This window comes from Ursus arctos, unplaced genomic scaffold, assembly GCF_023065955.2.
Source record: "Ursus arctos isolate Adak ecotype North America unplaced genomic scaffold, UrsArc2.0 scaffold_33, whole genome shotgun sequence".
Taxonomy (NCBI): Eukaryota; Metazoa; Chordata; class Mammalia; order Carnivora; family Ursidae; genus Ursus; species Ursus arctos.
Window position 1 is genome coordinate 6,614,053 of NW_026623019.1, and position 13,065 is coordinate 6,627,117.

The 13,065-nt window shown below is 44.6% G+C and overlaps 1 protein-coding gene across 1 annotated transcript in view; it reads left to right on the forward strand.

Moving 5' to 3' along the window:
• The first annotated feature begins 1,997 nt into the window (after nt 1-1,997).
• The window catches only part of RFX3 (regulatory factor X3), a 439,811-nt gene continuing 428,743 nt past the window's right edge, over nt 1,998-13,065 (forward strand). Inside the window, exons 1-4 of the mRNA XM_057305525.1 lie at nt 1,998-2,124; nt 5,981-6,110; nt 6,660-6,717; nt 9,627-9,726. The gene's annotated coding sequence lies outside the window, so the exon portion shown is untranslated. The remainder of the gene's footprint in view (nt 2,125-5,980; nt 6,111-6,659; nt 6,718-9,626; nt 9,727-13,065) is intronic.

Genomic DNA, 13,065 nt, shown 5'->3' on the forward strand with positions numbered 1-13,065 from the left:
CATGCTCATGTTTATAACAAAATCAAGATTTGTTGCCATCAGTGTGGTCGTCTTTGCAGACTGTGTTCAGGGGTGGTGAATCAGTGTTGTGGAAGGTAGGCTTTGCTCACACACAGCAGAGGGATGTAGCTTCTGTGTCCCACTAGGACTTCTGGCTTTTCCTCATTTATCTTTCTTCTAGTCCCTTCAGTTTTCCTCGCCTGCTAGAGACAGTTGTGGCTACTCTGACCTTCGGAGGCTGGTTTAAGGGGGAACAAAATGACAACGATTGCAAGATGCCTTGAGCTAATTAAATGAATTACAGGATTTGATGCAGACGAAGTGCTTAGAACAGTCCACAAAATTAGCTTAATAAATGTTAGCTATTACTACTGAAACACTCGGGGGAAAATATGGATTTATGATAGTGGTAGAGGAGGAGGTGGCGACTGGCTTCCTTAGGTGATCGACTTGTTTCAGCACCTTTGTTTTGACCGCCTAATACTTGCAAAGCTTTATGCTAGGGCGTGGTCTGAGTAGGACATAGTCATTGCCCCGAAGGACCAAGAATTCTTAGTTCTGTTGGAAAGAGGAATTGGGGTGAGGAAAAATGAACAACGCGTATATGAGAAGTAGAAAGATAAATGTCCTGAGAGGCGGAAACACCATATGATAAGGCATTAGAACTTCCAGCTTCCAGTAGCAGCAGAGATCAAAACAAGGAGAAACTGCATTCATCTAGAAATCAAGAAAAGTGGGGGTGAATGATGGCAAGTGACTAGCGAAACTGGAGGAGAGGCCCAGAAGGGTGAAGGATCTTTGGAGGAAAGTACCATGTCAACAAACCACCAGACAGGTTTGGGAAACGTGTTCACGGAGCTAGAAACTGCTAGAGCAGCTTCCCCAGAGCTGCTACCCATGAGCGTCGCCTGGGGGGCTTTAAAGAATACATTTTCCTAAGACCTGGCCCAGCCCTACTGAGTGAGAACCTCCAAGGGTGGGTCTAGAAGTTTGTATTCTTTTGTGAACTTCAAGTTTGATGATCAGCCTGGTGTGGACGGGTTCCAGGGTTCTCAGAGTGTGGTCTGCAGACCAGCAGCACCTGCTACCATGCAGGAAATCCAGATTCTCAGGCCTCCTGAGCCAGGGACCCACCGATCTGAAGGGTAGTAAGCCTCACAGGTGATGCTGAAGCACCTTCAGGTAGAGGGCAAAAATGAAAAACATGCCCAGCTGTCAATTTCTTTCTTTTTCTATTTCTTTTTTTTTAAATAGGCGAAGCAAATAGAGCCCTTTCCAGATTTTTCTTAGAGGCATAGCATTTCAAGGTATGCTCTGACATAACCAGACTTTTCTTTTTTCCAGTTTTATTGAGATATAATGCACATGTAACATTGTATCAGTCCAAGGTGTCAATGTTGTTTTTTTTTTTTTAAAGATTTTATTTATTTATTCGACAGAGAGAGACAGCCAGCGAGAGAGGGAACACAAGCAGGGGGAGTGGGAGAGGAAGAAGCAGGCCCACAGCAGAAGAGCCTGATGTGGGGCTCGATCCCGCAACGCCGGGATCACGCCCTGAGCCGAAGGCAGACGCTTAACCGCTGTGCCACCCAGGCGCCCCAAGGTGTCAATGTTTTGACAGTAAGGGGTTAACGAATGCGTGGGTGGGAAGAAAGTGGAGATGTTGGCTCCACCTGCTTTCTGGTGGGTTTTTTGGGAGGAGGGGGTGTGGGTGCAGGGATCTTAGCTGTGAAGAATAGGGGAAAAAATAAGGTGGCATTCTTCCTCTTCCTTCAAATCTTAATAATGACGAGCACAACGGCCTCAACAATGCCAGCCACGTCCTACATATTTTTCTCAATGTGTCATAACAGACTGAGAGGTGGGGGCTGATACTATCTCTGTTCTACCCATGAGAAAACAGTCTGGGAGATTTTAAATAATTTGCCCAAGGTCACACGGTTAATAAGTAGCCGAGCTGAGATTTGAACCCAAGGTTTTCTCACACCACGCCAAGCGACCTCTCCTCCGATCTTTCTCCAGCCGACGGTAGAACTGACAGGGGCTTTGGAGACAATCTCCCACTTTCCTGCTGAGATCGAAGGCCCAGAAGTGTGCACTGAATCACCCCGAGGCACCGGGCAGGTCGGTGGCAGATGTGGGGGTTAGGAGCCATTGAGGGCCAGCCCAGGGCTTTTTGCAACATGGAGGGTCCTTCCCAAACTGCCGGGATACTTGTTAGAAAATGTTTAAATTTATGTAGGAATGTGACTAATCCACATTTTTTGGTATTTGATTAGATGTGGAATATAAATGAGGAAAGCACTTAACTGAAGAACGCAAGCACTGGGAGGGCCGGGGAGGGCGGAGGGACAGAGCAACAGTGAAGTGCAGGCTGTTAGACTGTCATGGGTAAGAACTCGTTTACTACGTCTGCTGAGATCAATTCCATATTCCAGCGAAGCAACCGCAGAGCTCCGTGGCATTCATGTGTGACTGAGTCGGGGATTTGGTAATTACTCGTCGTCCCGACTGATCGCTTCATCTGTGAATGGAGCAAAAGCGAACTGTTTGTTGGACTCCTTCCTGCCCCGGAACAACCGCCTGTGTTGTTCAGCAAAGCGCAGGGATCAAAGCAGGCTGCTCATCACTTCAGATTGCCGCTTTTAAAAAGTCATTATTTAAAATTTTTTCTTGCTATAGAAGAAAGTGCAATGAGTAGAATTTCCTTTCTTAAGAAACACCTGCCATTTGAAGACGTTCAAAGACTGTAGAAGGAAAATGCATATTTTAATCATCATGGGGTCTCCTCTCAATTATAATTATCTCAGAGCTCTGGTATAAAAATATAAAACATTCGGCTAACATGGGTGAAACATCTCTAAATGATGTTACTAAAGGACTCTTTCGTTTAGTATATTATTACGCCTAGCTGATTCTAAATGTCAGACTCTAATCACCAAAACTTAAAAATGTGATCTCCAGGTTGCTGTTTTTGACCTGAAATTTTAAAAGGCTAACAAATTAGAATGATCAGGTTGTTGAGACAAATGTATAGGTTCCAGGTTGAAGTCCTTTCGTCGCTAAGAACGTGCTGCGGAGAGTTAACCACGCCCATGCTGGCAGCCGACTCTCCTGGTAGCCTGTGCAAGTCTGTATGGCCGCGTACCACCTCCTTGCTCTGCTCTCCCCCTCCAGTAAGAACCTCATTAAAAAAAAAAAAAATGTATTTATTTCAGAGAGAGGTGGGGCGAGGGGCAGAGGAGAGAGAAACCCAAGCAGACGCCATGCTGAGCGTGGAGCCAACTTGGGGCTCAATCTCACGACCCTGAGATCAGACCTGAGCCGAAACCAAGAGTTGAAGGCTTAACCTGTTACGCCACCCAGGTGCCACAAGAATCTCACTTTTATTCCAGTATGCCGCCTCCTCTGTGTGGCCAGAAGGCAGGGAGTGCGTCTGGGTTGCTTTCATCCAATCGTGTTGGTCCCATTCAACTTATCAATAATGGGCTGAAGATTTGGTCAGGTGACAGAATTCTGGCCTTCGAAGCACGAGGGCAAGACCGTTGGGAGGACTTTAAAAATGCTGTCTGTCTGGGCTCTTTGAAAAAGACAAAGGAGGAGGTGGCTCACTTTCTGCCTCTATATGGAGTGGCCCTAAGGCGAAGGAGAGAAGGGAGTCAGAGAGGACCCAAGCCGGGCCAGGTCCTGCTGCACCCGGAGATACTCTGGGTACTTCCTGCTCAGTGAGAAAATTAATGTCTTTATTGTCCAGAACTGTAACCCTCCCATGTGAACATTCAGCAGTCACCTGGAGGGTTTGTTAAAACACAGATTGCTGGGCCCCACCTCCAGGGTTTTGATTCCCTGTATCTGGGGTAAAAGTGAGAATCTGCATTTCTAATTTCTGACAAGGTCAGGTTCTGCCGATACTGCGGGCCAGGAGATCCTACTTTGATCATCACTGCTCTAAAAGGCAATTTCAGCAAGAGTTTCAATTATTTGCAGCTGGAAACATCCTAATTTATATGCATAGGTGCTGCGAAACACACAAAGATATAAAGGCCTCCTGCCTTCCAAGTTCCAAGCCTGATTTCTATGAAGCTATCCAGAAAGAAACATTCTATCCTGCCTGTCCTTTCCATCAACAGTGGGAATCTTTAAAAGCAAGTTGATCAGAATCTTAAAACATAAGGTATTTCTAGGGTTAAGAGCACAGGCCATGGAGGCAGACAGTCCTGGACTTAGAGCTCCTCAGTGCTGTCTGCACTTAGAAATTACTCAGATTGGGGCGCCTGGGTGGCACAGCGGTTAAGCGTCTGCCTTCTGCTCAGGGCGTGATCGCAGCGTTCTGGGATCGAGCCCCACATCAGGCTCCTCTGCTATGAGCCTGCTTCTTCCTCTCCCACTCCCCCCTGCCTGTGTTCCCTCTCTCGCTGGCTGTCTCTATCTCTGTCAAATAAATAAAATCTTAAAAAAAAAAAAAAAAAGAAAAGAAATTACTCAGATTTGCTAAGTTTTCTCTCTCTCTCTCTCTTTTTTTTAAAGATTTTATTAGGGAGAGAGATAGTACAAGTGGGGTGGAGGGGTAGAGGCAGAGGGAGAAGCAGGCTCCCGGCTGAGCAGGGAGCCCGATGTGGGGCTCAATCCCAGGACCCCAGGGTCATGACCTGAGCTGAAGGCAGATGCTTAACCAATGGAGCTGTCCAGGTGCCCCAAGCTTTCTGATTTGTAAATGGGAATTAAGACTTTATGCTATAGACTGTGAGCATTACATGAGATAACATGCAAAATGCTTCTATGTATGTATGTATATGTATGTATATGTATGTAATGTTTTCTAACTGACTTTCTAACTGAAGTACAACACGCTGAGTAAAAAAAAAGAAAGTCCTCATTATTCACAACTTTCATCTAAAATCCTGTCTTCGTCAGATTGTCAGTGGAAACAAAAGTCTTCGTAATGTAAAAATATTTACCCATGAACTGTCCACTTAGAACTTTAACACTCACTCAGACATCTCTCCCCGCTAAAGAGTAGTGTCTGTTTACCCACCTATCCAAGGATCTGTAGATGACTCTACCAGATTGCACGTTGTGAATGCCTGGTAATAACAGTTATAAATTGAGGCTGCAGATCCTGCAACGGGAACGAGGTTTCATGACGTTAATTAAAGTGATGTTGAAAAAGTAATCATGTCACACTCAAATTCCCTGACAAATAACAGCCTGGCAGAAGGCGACCAGGGAAAATTTCAAAGTGAACATCTGGAATTTGGATGCTAAGATACGCTCTTCAGGAGAATGGCTTGAATATCAAAAGCCTAAGAGAAACTCTTGGTAAAAGCAACATATATTTTCACACAGAGATTCTCTCCATGATCATGTAGAAAAGACAAATGGAAACAAAGAATGCCCTATGGTTAGATCAAATTAGTTTCTCATTGAAATGACATCAGATGAGGGGCACCTGGGTGGCTCAGTCGGTTGAGTGTCTACCTTCAGCTCAGGTCATGATCCTAAGGTCTTGGGATGGAATTCTGCTTTGGGCTCCCTGCTCAGCGGGGAGCCTGCTTCTCCCTCTCCCTCTGCCTCCCACTCCCACTGCTTGTGCTCTCTCTCTTTCACTGTCACATAAATAAGTAAAATCTTTAAAAAAAAATTTTTTTAATGACATCAGATGAAATAATCAACATTTACTCCACTTTTGGAAAAAGAAATGAACACTTGATATTATAATTTAAATCTTGTTAAATATAAAGATAAATATATTTTCAGAATTTTAGTATCATTTTTCAAGGTAAAATTGCACTTGAAACTTTCCCTCCACCATTTACTTTGAAAACTTGGGTCTCTGGTATACGTGAATTCACTTTAAAACATTGAGGAAAACAGAAATCAAGACAATAAATGATATTATGTTGTTTTGTACAATACCTTAACTCTGTTCGGGAGAAACTGACAACTGCTTTCTGATAGCTATTCTTTTCTCTTCCCACAGTTACAGAAGCCTGGGCCAGTGCTGTCCAGATAAATATGTTTTCCTGACTTCTTTGAATCGATATCTGGTGGATGAGATGTAGTGAAAATGTTTTGTGAGAATTCCAGTAAAGCTGCATAAAATGCGGGCGGTATGCTTTTTTCCTTTATTCCTCCTTTCAGCTGTCTGGGATGAGGGTAGGAGTTCCAGCAGCCATTTTGGGCCACGAGATGAAGCCATATACTGAGGATGGTGCGATAGAATGTTAGACCTCTGGGTCCCTGACATGACCATGGAGCTCCCATACCCGTCCCAAAATGTCTGTTTTTTAATTTTTTTACATGACAGACACATAATTATCCCATTAAAACTATTTCACCTGGAGGTTTTCTGTATATGCATCAGAATTCTATCTAATTATACCCTCTGATATTTGCTGGAAATCTGTTATTGATACTTGAAGTGCATTTTTACACATCACTTTAGACTATGATGATATTGGGCATCCATGTTTGGTAAAATTACAAAAAGCAAGGCAGTCCTATTTCGTTGTTTCTTATCGGAGTTAGCTCTAAGTAGAAATGTACTCAGTAGGCTGCCTTTGTGGGTTATTCACATCTGATGTTGTTCATGTTGAGTCTACGGTGTTTGAGCAGGAAGAGCCTTTGTGATTATCTAATATAGCCTCTGTTTATTTCAGGAGTCCCCTTCACAACCTCCCTGTGAAATGGTCATCCAGCCGCTGGAAAAGCACTCTGGTAAGAGAGCCCCGAAGGCATAAGGCAGCCCGTGCAAGGGAGAAAGACTCCCTGTGTTAATTTCGAACCTGCCTATCCGGAACTTCTACCTACTAGTTTATGGTTCTCCAGAGCCGAACTGCTTCTTAGGAGCCCGTTGGGTTCTTAAAGCTAGTATGTTGCTTTAACATCTTCCCAGTTTAGGCTAAACAGCCCTGGCTCTTTTGATTACTCTTCTTTTGAGGTACTTGGTAGCCCCTCACCCTCCTTCCTGTTTGCTCATTGATGCGTCCTGAATTATCAGCAGTCTTCTTTGCAGAAACCCATTTCATCATGCCGTGCCTTACAGGAAACAGAGGTCATCATCTGCTATAATTATACTCGTTATAGTGGACAGTTACAATGCAGGCTTCCCCTCACAAAACAGAAGCTTACCGGGCTTTCTTCGTCTTGCCTTGAAGCCCCTTATAAACCGTTAATCTCTATCAAATAAGAGGCAGGGAAACACCCTCCGAAGCAAAAACAAACAAGCAAATAAACAACAACTTGGGTAGAGAGAGGGTAGACCTTTGAAATGAGACGGACCTGTGGGTTTTAAAAATAGATCACATGCCCTACAGTGTCTGTGACCTGTTGGGCTCAATCAAATACTTGTTGACTGACTGATAATTTTCTGGAGGTGGAGGGAGGGGGCATCACCATGTATCTGAGGACAAGGAAATCAACAGTCATTGGAGGGCATGATGGAGAAACAAATAAGAAATATTGGACTAAGCCAGTAGTTTCTTATTCCTCCTGAAATACACACACAAACACACACACACACACACACACACACACACACACACACACGCTAGTAAAGCCTTTAGTGCTTGCAGTATTTTTCCTTTGTCTAAATATAAGAAGCCACGGGCAGCTCTGGGCTCTCTTATCTTTTTCACAGATACCTGCCTCCCCTTGGTCCTGGGATTAAATCCCTTGATCACTGTCTTACCCTTCAGCCATCACTTACCCATCAACAGTATAAATAACTGCCCCCTGCTATTTCGTTGGAGGATGCTGGAAAAAGTAGTACTTTTGCAGCAGTTGATGTTGGGTTATAGGATTCCACATAAAACAGCAGAGGGGCCAGTGGACAAGTCCTGCTCCTTAAGGGTTTTCTAGTTAATCTCTTAAGCTAGACTTCGTGCCAAGAGAAAATACACCGCAACTGGCCTTACCTTGGGCCCCTATCCTCCCCACCCCTGCTTCTTCATGATCGTAAATCCATATTCTGTCAAGAAATTAAGAAGTCATAGGTGGTGGTTTTGTAACTTAAAAATCAGGCACTGTGGTGTTGAACATTTTGCCAAAATGTGTGTTGCAGATGGGTGTGAAGATTTCCAAAGCTTCTGGATTCTCGGTGGGCTATGCCGAACCAGGTTCTCTCATCTTGTATTGGCTCTCAAATCTCTCTCTGACAAGCCTTAGCAAATCATTGTCTTTTGTTGACACCACTGTGGTCCCCATGTGTCCCATAGTCTTTTTATTTCATCGTTGACAAACCCATAAGAAGACGTCCTGCAGCCTGGAGAGTCGAGGGTCTCGAGTGCGACCTTGCGGTCTGGGTCTCCTCAGAGCGCTCAGAAATAGTGTTATCAACCGTGCCGTCTGCCACACTTGACCCCCTCCTTCGTTCCATGGTGTCGAGGGCCGATTTTTCTTTTCTCTTTTCTTTTTTCTTTTCTTTTCTTTCTTTCTTTCTTTTCTTTCTTTCTTTCTTTCTTTCTTTCTTTCTTTCTTTCTTTCTTTCGATTTTATTTGTTTATTCTAGAGAGAGAGAGACAGAGTAAGAGAACACAAGCAAGGGGTGGGCAGGACACAGAGGGAGAGAGACAAGCAACTCCCCACTGAGCAGGGAGCCTGACGTGGGACTCGATCCCACGACCCTGAGATCATGACCAGAGCAGAAGGCAAATGCTCAACCGACTGAGCCACCCAGGTGTCCCTTGATTGCCTCTTTCAACACTATCCCCTTATATATTTTGTGTTGAAAGTCTTCTCCACATTTTAGTTGGAAAGAGGCAGAGTGCAACAGGATGAAGTGAATAGGTCCATTTTTGTCACCAGATGGCGTGATGTAATATTCACCTCTGAGGCTCAGTTTGCAAACGTGAGATAAAAGGATTGGATGAGATTTTGAGGTCATCCAGCCTTCACATTCAATGATTGGGTGACTTTTGACCCTAATACTGCATTTTTTAAAAAAAATTTATTTATATGTCAGAGAGAGAGTGTGAGAACACAAGCAGGGGGGAGCAGCAGTGGGAGAGGGAGAAGCAGACTCCCCACCGAGCAGGGAGACCAATGCGGGACTCGATCCCACGACCCTGGGGTCATGACCTGAGCTGAGGGCAGACGCCTAACCCACCCAAGTGTCCCCTAATATTGCATTTAAAATAGAGCATAAAAGGAAAACAGATCAAACACTCCCACTTGAATAACAAGGCTGGTTTTCTGCCTGTTCGGGGGCAGGGTAAGTGGAGCCACCATTGATTCTTATGTGGGAGCCATGCAGCCGTGGGGGAGAATTCTATAAGCTGAATCCACTCCTCATTGTGGCCAAGGCCTGTCTCACTTTTGAGCTTTTCAGTGATGCAATTTGGTTTATTCAAAGGGCACAGGTAAGAAAGAATCGAATTGGCTTCATGCTAAAGCATTTAAAGGATGTCATCACAGAAAAAACTGAAGTAAGTAGTTTGAGCTGCTCGAAAGGAGGCATTCAATTGAGGCATCATCAGGCCCACCAAGACCTGTGGGATCCTTGTCCCCCATTCTGGTACCAAAATATTCTTTGAAGCTTTCCTTTAGTTACTTGTTCACAGGGGCTGAAAAGGTCTCAGGGACTTGTTTTTAACGTGCTCTTCTGGTGACCCGTTCTGGCCCTCTAGGAACCTACTCACCGAACGAAATTGAACAAGTGGGAGTCGTGACTCACCACCGCCTTCCAAGCACACGATTCAGTTCATGGATCTAGAAAACGGTAGCTAGGTAAGCCTTACATTTTCTGACTTTGAAAAATGGAAGCAATGATTATTTAAAAAAAAAAAAAAAAAGACTCCGACACCACGTTTCCTTTCTCCTTTTTAATAAGCTGGTTGAGTTTGTTAGGAAAGGCATTTTCCTCCTGCGTCTCAGCAACTCTCTCCCAGTCATGTGTTGGTGGAGGTCTAGAAGGAGGAGCAGTTCAGAGCTGAGTCGTGGGGGAGGCTCTGGAGCGGTGGGGAGAGGGAGCAGCAGAGCCACATTTCCTGATAGACAAGTCTGAAGAACTCAGGGGGGCCTGAGCGTACAGTGTACATGTAAGAATCAACAAGTAGACAAAGAAAATCCAGACCTTTGATGACCCCTGGTGAATAAACTAAGCACTGCATTGAAATGCAGCTAGAGCCGTAGACTCCCTTGCATGCGAGCCCCCTGGATCGCTCTTCTCTCCCAAGTGAGGCAGAGGGTTTTTCCCCCCCGGAAGTGCCTGTTTCCTGTACATTACACATGCATTAGAGGCTTGGCACATCGACATGCCTCTCAACACATCAGTATTGGTGATGTCCACAGGTTAAGAAATGTGTCTGCATCCACATTATATCTGTGCGATGGCCCCTTAGATGCGACCGGTCTTATTTAGGGAACACCAAGGAATTCAGAAAGTAAGATCTGTAACTTTCTCTCAGATTAGGGATGTATTTAGTATTGTTTTTTGGGAGAGTTAGGAAGAGTAAATCAATCTTCTTATGTAACCCAAATTTAAAATCAGAGTTTAGAGGTGATCACTTGTCTGTAACTCCTGAATCCCAGCCGAAATACTCTTTCTTATGCGGCAGAAAGTCTGCATTTTTGTCAACAGCTGTGGGTGACCAGCGTGTGGTACGTGAGAGCCAGAAAGCACTCCGCATTTTGTCAGCTTGCAGGAGAGGAAAGAAATTTGTTACTGTGAGAGATAAGGTGGAGGGGGAGGGTAGACATTTTTGGTGTCACCCAGGCATCCCGTTACAAAGTGCTGATGCCAAGTGGCTATTTGTACTCACCCAGAAGGGAACCTACTGGACAGTTACCATCAGGTAAAATATTAATCACTTTATACTGTTAAGACAAGTTAGCCTGTCGTGTGTGGACCAAATCCATTGGCTTTTAAGTCTTTGTTGGGTGAACCGGAGATAACATTTACATCTCTGAGATTGGTATACCCAGGGTGTTGAATTGTTAAATTTATTTCCTCTTCCCTACCCCCTTTTGAATCACCACACACTAGAGAATGCCTTAATTTCTTTAAAAAAAAAAATCAACTAAATAAACATTTTGAAATGAGAAATATTATATATTCCAAATGTTGGCTTCAAGCCCTGTGAGTAGCCAGCCTTCTCTCTTTGCGGGGCTTAGAGGGGCTTGTGTAGACGTGAACACTCCCGTGAGAAAACAGTGGGGTCTTCAGGACAGGCATCTGAGCGCGTCCTCACCTTCTGGTGGAGGCTGGTGCGGCAACTCGCCAGACAGCTAACATTTCAAAGGTGGAGAGCGTCTCAGAGGTCACCTAATACACTTCCTCTGCCACCTGCTCCATTTGCAAATGAGCAAACTGAAACCCGGAAGTGGGTGGCATTTCCGGTGCGGAGCTAAGCGCGGGGATCTCGGCCCCAGCCCGTCCTCGCTCACGTTGCGCCACTTTGCCTTCGTCGGGGAACCGTGAACGTGCCGTGTCTTTGCGGAGCGGACCACATCACCTGTGGGAATAGAGAGTAAACGGTCTAATTAAAAGTGAGTGTGGGGGAGGGGATATAATGAAACGTTGGTAGGAACTTGAGAAACAGCCCAATTTGGAGATACATTTATTTTTATCATTCTTATACTATCTTTTTCAGATGAGGGAAGGTGTCTTCATTTCAAAATCTATGTTTATTATTTCATTATCTGTTTTGATGAAGAGTTCTGTTATACATATAACATAATTTGAAAGTTTTGTCATAATATGATTATTGGTATGATTGTGGTGTGTGTTACACTCTATGGATGAAGGACAAAAACCATGGATTTATATGTTACATGTGTCAATAGTTTAACACATTTCCTAAGACTTTTTATCCCGACGTGATGCATTCTGAAATCTTTCTGTAATATTTGAAGTCTGCTCATCCCTCATGTTTATATCAAGTTTGTATTTTGATTGAACAAACGGTGGCATTAAAAAGGCTCTCCCTGCATAATGCCAGCAGGCCACTGAGTCAGAAAAGTAGCTTTGCATAAAGCATTGGGAGACACGTCCAAAATGCCTTCAAACACAAGGTCACGTGCTCTAAGTCACCCAACGAAGCATGAGTCCAGCCACCCAGACTCAAGGAATCCTTCTTCTAAAAGATCTGCTGGACACGATATGAGTTCTTAGTCATTGAGTGTTGATAATCCCAAAGGCTCAGGTATCTCATAAAACCTGTGTCCCATTTCCTAATCCCTTGAAGCAAGACAAACTTCTTACCCGCGTGTGGAGCTTACTGGGGGAAGCGCTGGGAACCTAAAGACTTGACTTTGTGTCTAAACCGTGCTCTTTCTAGCTGTGCAAACTTGGGGAAGTTATTTAGCCCAGGGAGCTCAACATGGGGGATAAGGAAGATTGGTTCTGTCATATGTTTGGGCTACAGCCTACGGTTGTTCTGGGTCTGGTTATAGGGCTGTGATGTGGGGAGCCCCAGCTCAGGTGTGGGAGCTAGCCCTCGCTGTGGAGCCCATAGTAAGGTCAAAGCAAGAGCATCTCCACGGGGGTGACCCAGCATCCCCTGGACGGGGTGGGACCGGGGTTCAGTGGCACACTGTGTAGACCTGGCTGAAGCCTGGCACCTAGAAACAAAGACTTTTAAGTCTTTCCTTTGTCTAAAAAAGCCTTTGAGGTGCTTGGACATTATGTATGGGTGTGTGGTGGGGCAAGGGGCGTGGGTGTACATCAAATGACCGATCCTAGATTTTCTTCTTGAAAGGGCAGGTTTGGGGGTCAAAGCATTGATGTGAAAAAAATAATGCTGACCTAAGCAGATTAGCAGAGGCTTAGATTTCTTGCCTATTACACTGCTAATGGAAATTAATAATTTTACTGACAATCCAACAAATCTGAAAACAAACTCTTCTCACATTAAAACAAACACCCAAACAACCAAAATCTTACACATAGAAAGGTGACATGAGTTACATTGCTCTTCCTTAGAGGACTGCTTCAGAATCTTCTGGGCTGGGACGGTCCTTTTCCTAGTCCATGCATCTCACATGTCTCTTCCCCTCTCAGAACGACCACTACACTTTTTTTGCTAGTGCCTGTGAATTGTGCAGGTGAACACTGTAGAACCAAAA